This window comes from Thalassophryne amazonica, chromosome 2, assembly GCF_902500255.1.
Source record: "Thalassophryne amazonica chromosome 2, fThaAma1.1, whole genome shotgun sequence".
In the NCBI taxonomy this organism is placed as follows: domain Eukaryota; kingdom Metazoa; phylum Chordata; class Actinopteri; order Batrachoidiformes; family Batrachoididae; genus Thalassophryne; species Thalassophryne amazonica.
Window position 1 is genome coordinate 119746557 of NC_047104.1, and position 8909 is coordinate 119755465.

Genomic DNA, 8909 nt, shown 5'->3' on the forward strand with positions numbered 1-8909 from the left:
TTAATCATTCTTTTTACATTCTCTTGACAGACAAGTGTTTTCACAGTGACCAGTTTACAAAGCAGCTTACTGTTTACTCTGGGTGTAGTTAGAATTAAAGAACTAATACCACAACTGCGTATACGCACCTGTATCCTGTCCAACACACTACTTTCATAATGCCACCTTATCAAACCTCCAGACAGAACCAGTTCTAGCTACGCCTTACACCTCAAAGAGTCTAAGAATTCTGCAAATTTTATGAACTACGGTATTTCACTGTTGGCTACAAGTCCGACCATCATCACATTGCATGCTGAGTTTACATTTAGTCACTACGTGCTTGCTGAATGAATGAATGAATGAATGCATAAGTTTGTCCACACCTTTGTGGTCATGAGTCACAGTCAGCAATGTTACCAAAATCCCTCCTCTGTCCTCCTCCCGTAGACTGGACAGCAGCTATGCGGGTACTGTTGCTAGAGATCAATAGCACCACTGTTTGATGCTTGGCTGCTGAAATGAATATGCATTTGTGTATATACACACACACACACACACACACACACACACACACACACACACACACACACACACACACACACACACACACACACACACACACACACACACACACACACACACACAGTAAGTGCAAAAAGCATTAAAAAACAATTTCACAGGTAAATAATTTGCTACAAAAAGCACTAGTAAGTTCTTTCAGCTTCCCCACTTTTCCACTCTGGTTCACCACAGCAGATCAGCGTGTCGACTTGGCACAAGTTTTACACCGGATGTACTTGCTGACGCAACTCCACATTACTTGGAGAATGGGCAGGGGTGACCCTGAACCAGGAACCTTCTGCTTTCTAAACAAGTGCACTAACTGCTTGCCCACCATGCTGCCTTGCTAGAAAAAGCTCTAAATGATTAAAAACTAAGATACGAGGTCTGTCCATAAAGTATCGTACCTTTTTTTTTTTTTTTAAACTATATGGATTTGATTCATATGTTTTCACATCAGACAAGCTTGAACCCTTGAGACATGCGTCACTGCAGGATTTCCCCACACTGTAATAATTAAAACACATATCTGGTGTACATCTAGGCGGAGTCTAAGTCCACGCTTTATAACAGGAATTAAGCATTATAAATTGTGGTGTTTTTTTAAATATTTTGCTCCGCTGCTGTGTGCGCGTGACTTTCTACATGCTTGCACTGTGTTTGTGCACGCAAACATGAGCGTGCACAATACCGCCGCTGCTGTATCATGAACGTCTGTCCGACTGCGCATACCTCCCGACAGCAGGTAAATGTTTCGTGGCTCCCCACTTCATTTTTGGTTCGTGGATTTTTTTTCCAGTTTCTGCGTCTTTTGCCTAACGTTGTGTTACATGTGAAGGGGCCCTAAACAATGGCTAGTGTGGAAGTGGATGGCATTGTTTGAGTGAGTTCACGGGCGATTATGATGATGACACGTTCTCCCGAGTTGAGAGGGTCATCTAAAGGAGGTGTAGCACCTGTGATAGACTTCTGTCGTGCCCCAATGTCATCTTGTTGTCCATACTTCACAAGGTTTATTTACATTGTGCCCTGAACCGGAACTCTGCTGAAACTGATCTCTTGCGTGAGTCATGGACCACAAGACAGAGCAAGATTCACAACAGCGAATAACCAGCTTATACACAGGTACTCTGAATGTTGTAAGGTACGAGGACCAAATCCCTGACTTTTTCTTCAGTGAATACTGGTGTTTGTCAGGGATGTCTCCTGACCACTACACTGTTCAATACCTGGACTGAGTTGTTAGGTCGGGCTGTGGAGACCAGCATTTTAGGTTCCTTTATTAAGGAAAGCTTTAGTGTCCTTGACTTTGTGGTTGATGCTGTGATTTTTGCAGAATCAATTGATATCATTGCAGTACTTTAAGCTCAGTAAGGACGTCAAGTGTCTAGACTGCAATTGTCCAGGACAAAGATCCCGGCTTTCAATGACTTCCTGTACTCAGCCATCAAAAGTGTATTTGTTTATAGCCAAAGTGTCAAATGTGTAGAGACATTCACATATCACAGCCGTGATGTCCATGTCTCTGGCTTCTCAGATTTTGAGACTGAGATACACCTGGGAAAAGCTCCTGGTGTCAAGAGGCTGCCTGTTTGGTGATGTCGATACTAGTGCAAGAGATAGCCGGTCTGTGTCTTTATTTCCACATAGCATATGTGTACATATGCTGTGATGACCATTTACCCTTTCAACTGTGTGGACACCTCTGCAATGTCCGTCTTATGTGTGAAGCACCTGCTTCTGGGTTTTTTTGCCCCCCAACAGGCCCAGAATTAGTCTTGAGTGCATAAAAAAATATCATGGAAGCTGATATAGCTTTAAAAAGCTAACAAGATAGCCCCTTCATTTCAGGTGCGTCCAAGTACACTCAACAAAAATATAAATGCAACACTTTTGGTTTTGCTCCCATTTTGTATGAGATTCCACATACACAATATCACCATTTCCCTCAAATATTGTTCACAAACCAGTCTAAACCTGTGATAGTGAGCACTTCTCCTTTGCTGAGATAATCCATCCCACCTCACAGGTGTACCATATCAAGATGCTGATTAGGTGTGCCTTAGACTGCCCACAATAAAAGGCCACTCTGAAAGGTGCAGTTTTTGGTGTGACCACCATTTGCCTCATGCAGTGCAACACATCTCCTTCGCATAGAGTTGATCAGGTTGTTAATTGTGGCCTGTGGAATGTTGGTCCACTCCTCTTCAATGGCTGTGCGAAGTTGCAGGATATCGGCAGGAACTGGTACACGCTGTCGTATACGCCGGTCCAGAGCATCCGAAACATGCTCAATGGGTGACATGTCCGGTGAGTATGCCGGCCATGCAAGAACTGGGACATTTTCAGCTTCCAAGAATTGTGTACAGATCCTTGCAACATGGGGCCGTGCATTATCCTGCTGCAACATGAGGTGATGTTCTTGGATGTATGGCACAACAATGGGCCTCAGGATCTCGTCACGGTATCTCTGTGCATTCAAAATGCCATCAATAAAATGCACCTGTGTTCTTCGTCCATAACAGACGCCTGCCCATACCATAACCCCACCGCCACCATGGGCCACTCGATCCACAACATTGACATCAGAAAACCACTCACCCACACAACGCCACACACGCTGTCTGCCATCTGCCCTGAACAGTGTGAACCGGGATTCATCCGTGAAGAGAACACCTCTCCAACGTGCCAAACGCCAGCGAATGTGAGCATTTGCCCACTCAAGTCAGTTACGACGACGAACTGGAGTCAGGTCGAGACCCCGATGAGGACGACGAGCATGCAGATGAGCTTCCCTGAGATGGTTTCTGACAATTTGTGCAGAAATTCTTTGGTTATGCAAACCGATTGTTTCAGCAGCTGTCCGAGTGGCTGGTCTCAGACGATCTTGGAGGTGAACATGCTGGATGTGGAGGTCCTGGGCTGGTGTGGTTACACGTGGTCTGCGGTTGTGAGGCTGGTTGGATGTACTCCCAAATTCTCTGAAACGCCTTTGGAGACGGCTTATGGTAGAGAAATGAACATTCAATACACAAGCAACAGCTCTGGTTGACATTCCTGCTGTCAGCATGCCAATTGCACGCTCCCTCAAATCTTGCGACATCTGTGGCATTGTGCTGTGTGATAAAACTGCACCTTTCACAGTGGCCTTTTATTGTGGGCAGACTAAGGCACACCTGTGCACTAATCATGGCGTCTAATAAGCATCTTGGTATGGCACACCTGTGAGGTGGGATGGATTATCTCAGCAAAGGAGAAGTGCTCACTATCACAGATTTAGACTGGTTTGTGAACAATATTTGAGGGAAATGGTGATATTGTGTATGTGGAATCTCATACAAAATGGGAGCAAAACCAAAAGTGTTGCATTTATATTTTTGTTGAGTATACTTGGACGCTTACCAGTGAAATAAGGTGACGACAAGATGTCTGGTACTACATCTCTTCAGAGAATCCATGGAAACCACTGGAATCACTTAACGTTCGGCGAACCGTTACTTAGGGACACTCCAGTGAGGAGTACCACTAGCACTGTGAGGCAACGTCAGTGCCAACATTTTGGCCATGTGGCAAGTTTCTCTGGGCATGATCTAACACGTGTACATTAGTGTTAAGGACCCCAGGTTGTTTATGGTTTGTGACCGTTAATCCACACACACATAGCAACTGTCGTCACTTGCTTCCGAGGAGCTTTGCAAAATATTACCCATATGCTACTTACTGCAATCTGTATGCGCAATCGTAAAGTCAATCAAAACTTCATTGTGCACTTAAACTTTTCAGTCTGGACCCCAACAACTGTAAAAGACCAAGGGGACACCCGTTTCACCTGGCTGTGGCAGGTAGATGGTTACTTTTGAGAAATTGGGATGCACCGATTTTTCAATTTCAATTTATTTTCATTTATATAGCGCCAAATCACAACAAAGTTGCCACAAGGTGCTTCACACAAGTAAGGTCTAATTTTACCAACCCCCAGAGCAACAGTGTGCTCATAAAATTGTTCACAGACTGGCACCTCCCTACCTAGCTAGCCTACTTAAACCCAACGTACTGGCCTGGGCTTTGCGTTCTCAGGGTGCAGGACTACTTTGTGTCCCTAGGATAAATAAAAAGTCTGTGGGTCACAGAGCTTTCTCTTATCATGCCCCTGTTCTGTGGAATGATCTCCCTGCATCAATAAAACAGTTAGATTCTGTAGAGACTTTCAAGTCCAGACTTAAGACGCACTTATTTTCCCTTTCGTATGGCTAGCATACTGGCATAGTATGTTTCTATGCTTTTTACTCATTTAATTCATTTTATTAGGGAACAGAGCAGGCTGCGGCCTCAACTTTATCTAAATTCTGGGTCTTTTAGTGAAGCTTAGGGCTTAGTGGATGGCGATCACCTTAGTGTTTCTTCTGTTTTTCTTGTTTTTTAATGCTGACAAATTACACTGTATTTGTCTTTCTGATGCTTGATTCTGCTTGTTTTTCTCTCTGTTTGAGGTGCGGCTCCATCCAGAGTTGGGTGTGGTATCTGCTCCAGAACCATCCTGTGCACCGGCAACATTTCCTGTATGTTTGTTTTGTGAATTGTTTTGTAATTTCTGTCTGTAACATGGCCCAAGCAGAGGGTCACCCCTTTGAGTCTGGTCTGCTAGAGGTTTCTTCCTCAAAGGAGTTTTTCCTTACCACTGTTGCTCTGGGGGTTGGTAAGGTTAGATCTTACTTGTGTGAAGCATCTTGAGGCAACATTGTTGTGATTTGGCACGATATAAATGAAAATAAATTTAAATTGAACAGTGGTAAGGGAAAACTCCCTCTGATTATTTGAGGCCATGCTGCCAACACAATTTACAAAACGAATATACAGGCAATGTTACCAGTGCACAGGACAGGAGGGTTACAGAAACAGACAACACACCCATCTCTGGATTGAGCCGCACCTCAAACACACACATAGAGAGAGAGAGAGAGAGAGAGAGAGAGAGAGAGAGAGAGAGAGAGAGAGAGAGGAGAGAGAGAGAGAGAGAGAGAGAGAGAGAGAGAGAGAGAGAGAGAGAGAGAGAGAGAGAGAGAGAGAGAGAGAGAGAGAGAGAGAGAGAGAGAGAGAGAGAATAGAATCAGGCATCAGAAAGACAACAAATACAGTATAATTTGTCAGCATTAAGCAACAAGAAAATCAGAAGAAATACTAAGGTGATCACTAGCCACTAGCCCTAAGCTTCACTAAAAGACCTAGAATTTAGCTGAAGTTGAGGTTGCGGCCCGCTCTGTTTCCTAATAAAATGAATGTAAAAGAATAAAAAAAAAAACACAGTAAAATACTAGGCCAGAATGCTAGTAACATACTATGCCGGTTCTCTGTCTGGGTGGTTTTCATCCAGACCAGGACTCAAGAAGGCTAGGTAGTGGCAGACGCAGCTATGTGAGGGAACCAGTGCATGTTCCCTGACCTGACTAATATTTACCCAGACCTGGGTGGTGGATTTACAATTTTTGACAGCTTGACAATTATGTCAAGAGACTATTATATAACATCTAAATAGATCCTTGTCATTTGATTGGTGGTTTCTATGTCATGTGATATGGATCATTCATACCATTTGCCATTGTGTTCCATTTACCGTGCAATTTTGGTTCTATACATTTTGTACTATTGCATGGTGCGACCACAGTGCACTCACACTAGCAGCGACTAGCGGTGCCCCATTTGAAATTTTGTTCCATTTACTGTGCAATTTTGGTTCCATACGTTTTGCACCACTGCACGCTGCGACCACCTTAACATAAAAACACAACGTAGTGCATTTGCGAGCATGCAGTATGGTCCGTCAATCAAGCATTGATGGACCATGCGCTCACACTAGCACTCTTGCAACCTTTGACATGGCGATGGCGCATAGTTTCAAAAGAAACATGGTGTGGTGCGTTTTGGTGACAGACAATTTGAACAAGCTTATTGAGGGTGCTCATTCTTCTAACACACACACACAAAAAAACAAACAAATCCAGCATGCCATAAGCCCTCTGGAGGCATTTGCAGTATTCACAGGGAAGTCTTTAGCTGATGTAGAAGCACTGTCACTGTTGCAATTTTTTGCTGGACTGAGGAAAGTTGATGACAGTCTGGTACAGACTATTGTCATTTTAAGACCATGAGAGATGCTGACATTATCAAAGATGATAAGTTTCATTTTGGATTGGATTGCGATTTAAAGTTCGTGTTGAACTATTTGGAACCTCTTGACCTCAAAGGACCAGTGACACACACCAAAATCTAATTTCCTTTTCTCTTGTTTATAAATTAATAAAATAACAAATGACAAGGATCTATTTTAGATGTTATATAAAACAAATAATGAATTATTTTTTTTTTTCATTTATGCAATGGAAAGCGCCTCCTTGAACGGAGCATTTCATCTTTCAATCTTCAATCTGGCCAATTTTCTTAAATCCTCCAAACCGTGACTATCCAGGGTTGGGACCAGGAAGCAGAGTTGTAGTCTTACACACCTCTGCAGCTTCTCTCCCCCTGCCATCCCCTCATTACCCCATCCCCGTAGAGACGGTGCCTGCTCCCAGAGTGCCAATAACCAGCAAAAATCTATTTAAGCATAAAAATTCAAAAAGAAAAAATAATATAGCACCTTCAACTGCACCACAGACTAAAACAGTTAAATGTGGTCTATTAAACATTAGGTCTCTCTCTTCTAAGTCCCTGTTGGTAAATGATATAATAATTGATCAACATATTGATTTATTCTGCCTAACAGAAACCTGGTTACAGCAGGATGAATATGTTAGTTTAAATGAGTCAACACCCCCGAGTCACACTAACTGTCAGAATGCTCGTAGCACGGGCCGAGGCGGAGGATTAGCAGCAAGCTTCCATTCCAGCTTATTAATTAATCAAAAACCCAGACAGAGCTTTAATTCATTTGAAAGCTTGTCTCTTAGTCTTGTCCATCCAAATTGGAAGTCCCAAAAACCAGTTTCATTTGTTATCTATCGTCCACCTGGTCGTTACTGTGAGTTTCTCTGTGAATTTTCAGACCTTTTGTCTGACTTAGTGCTTAGCTCAGATAAGATAATTATAGTGGGCGATTTTAACATCCACACAGATGCTGAGAATGACAGCCTCAACACTGCATTTAATCTATTATTAGACTCTATTGGCTTTGCTCAAAAAGTAAATGAGTCCACCCACCACTTTAATCATATCTTAGATCTTGTTCTGACTTATGGTATGGAAATAGAAGACTTAACAGTATTCCCTGAAAACTCCCTTCTGTCTGATCATTTCTTAATAACATTTACATTTACTCTGATGGACTACCCAGCAGTGGGGAATAAGTTTCATTACACTAGAAGTCTTTCAGAAAGCGCTGTAACTAGGTTTAAGGATATGATTCCTTCTTTATGTTCTCTAATGCCATATACCAACACAGTGCAGAGTAGCTACCTAAACTCTGTAAGGGAGATAGAGTATCTCGTCAATAGTTTTACATCCTCATTGAAGACAACTTTGGATGCTGTAGCTCCTCTGAAAAAGAGAGCTTTAAATCAGAAGTGTCTGACTCCGTGGTATAACTCACAAACTCGTAGCTTAAAGCAGATAACCCGTAAGTTGGAGAGGAAATGGCGTCTCACTAATTTAGAAGATCTTCACTTAGCCTGGAAAAAGAGTCTGTTGCTCTATAAAAAAGCCCTCCGTAAAGCTAGGACATCTTTCTACTCATCACTAATTGAAGAAAATAAGAACAACCCCAGGTTTCTTTTCAGCACTGTAGCCAGGCTGACAAAGAGTCAGAGCTCTATTGAGCTGAGTATTCCATTAACTTTAACTAGTAATGACTTCATGACTTTCTTTGCTAACAAAATTTTAACTATTAGAGAAAAAATTACTCATAACCATCCCAAAGATGTATCGTTATCTTTGGCTGCTTTCAGTGATGCCGGTATTTGGTTAGACTCTTTCTCTCCGATTGTTCTGTCTGAGTTATTTTCATTAGTTACTTCATCCAAACCATCAACATGTTTATTAGACCCCATTCCTACCAGGCTGCTCAAGGAAGCCCTACCATTATTTAATGCTTCGATCTTAAATATGATCAATCTATCTTTGTTAGTTGGCTATGTACCACAGGCTTTTAAGGTGGCAGTAATTAAACCATTACTTAAAAAGCCATCACTTGACCCAGCTATCTTAGCTAATTATAGGCCAATCTCCAACCTTCCTTTTCTCTCAAAAATTCTTGAAAGGGTAGTTGTAAAACAGCTAACTGATCATCTGCAGAGGAATGGTCTATTTTAAGAGTTTCAGTCAGGTTTTAGAATTCATCATAGTACAGAAACAGCATTAGTGAAGGTTACAAATGA

The 8909-nt window shown here is 42.3% G+C and overlaps 1 protein-coding gene across 2 annotated transcripts in view; it reads right to left on the reverse strand.

The window, feature by feature from the left end:
• tmco3 (transmembrane and coiled-coil domains 3) overlaps positions 1-8909 on the reverse strand; it is a 56265-nt gene that overhangs the window by 45272 nt on the left and 2084 nt on the right. Inside the window, exon 2 of one of the 2 annotated variants that reach the window (XM_034192737.1) lies at positions 366-487. The gene's annotated coding sequence lies outside the window, so the exon portion shown is untranslated. Of the gene's footprint in view, positions 1-365; positions 496-8909 lie in introns of both variants that reach the window. The other variant, XM_034192745.1, reaches the window with a different exon arrangement.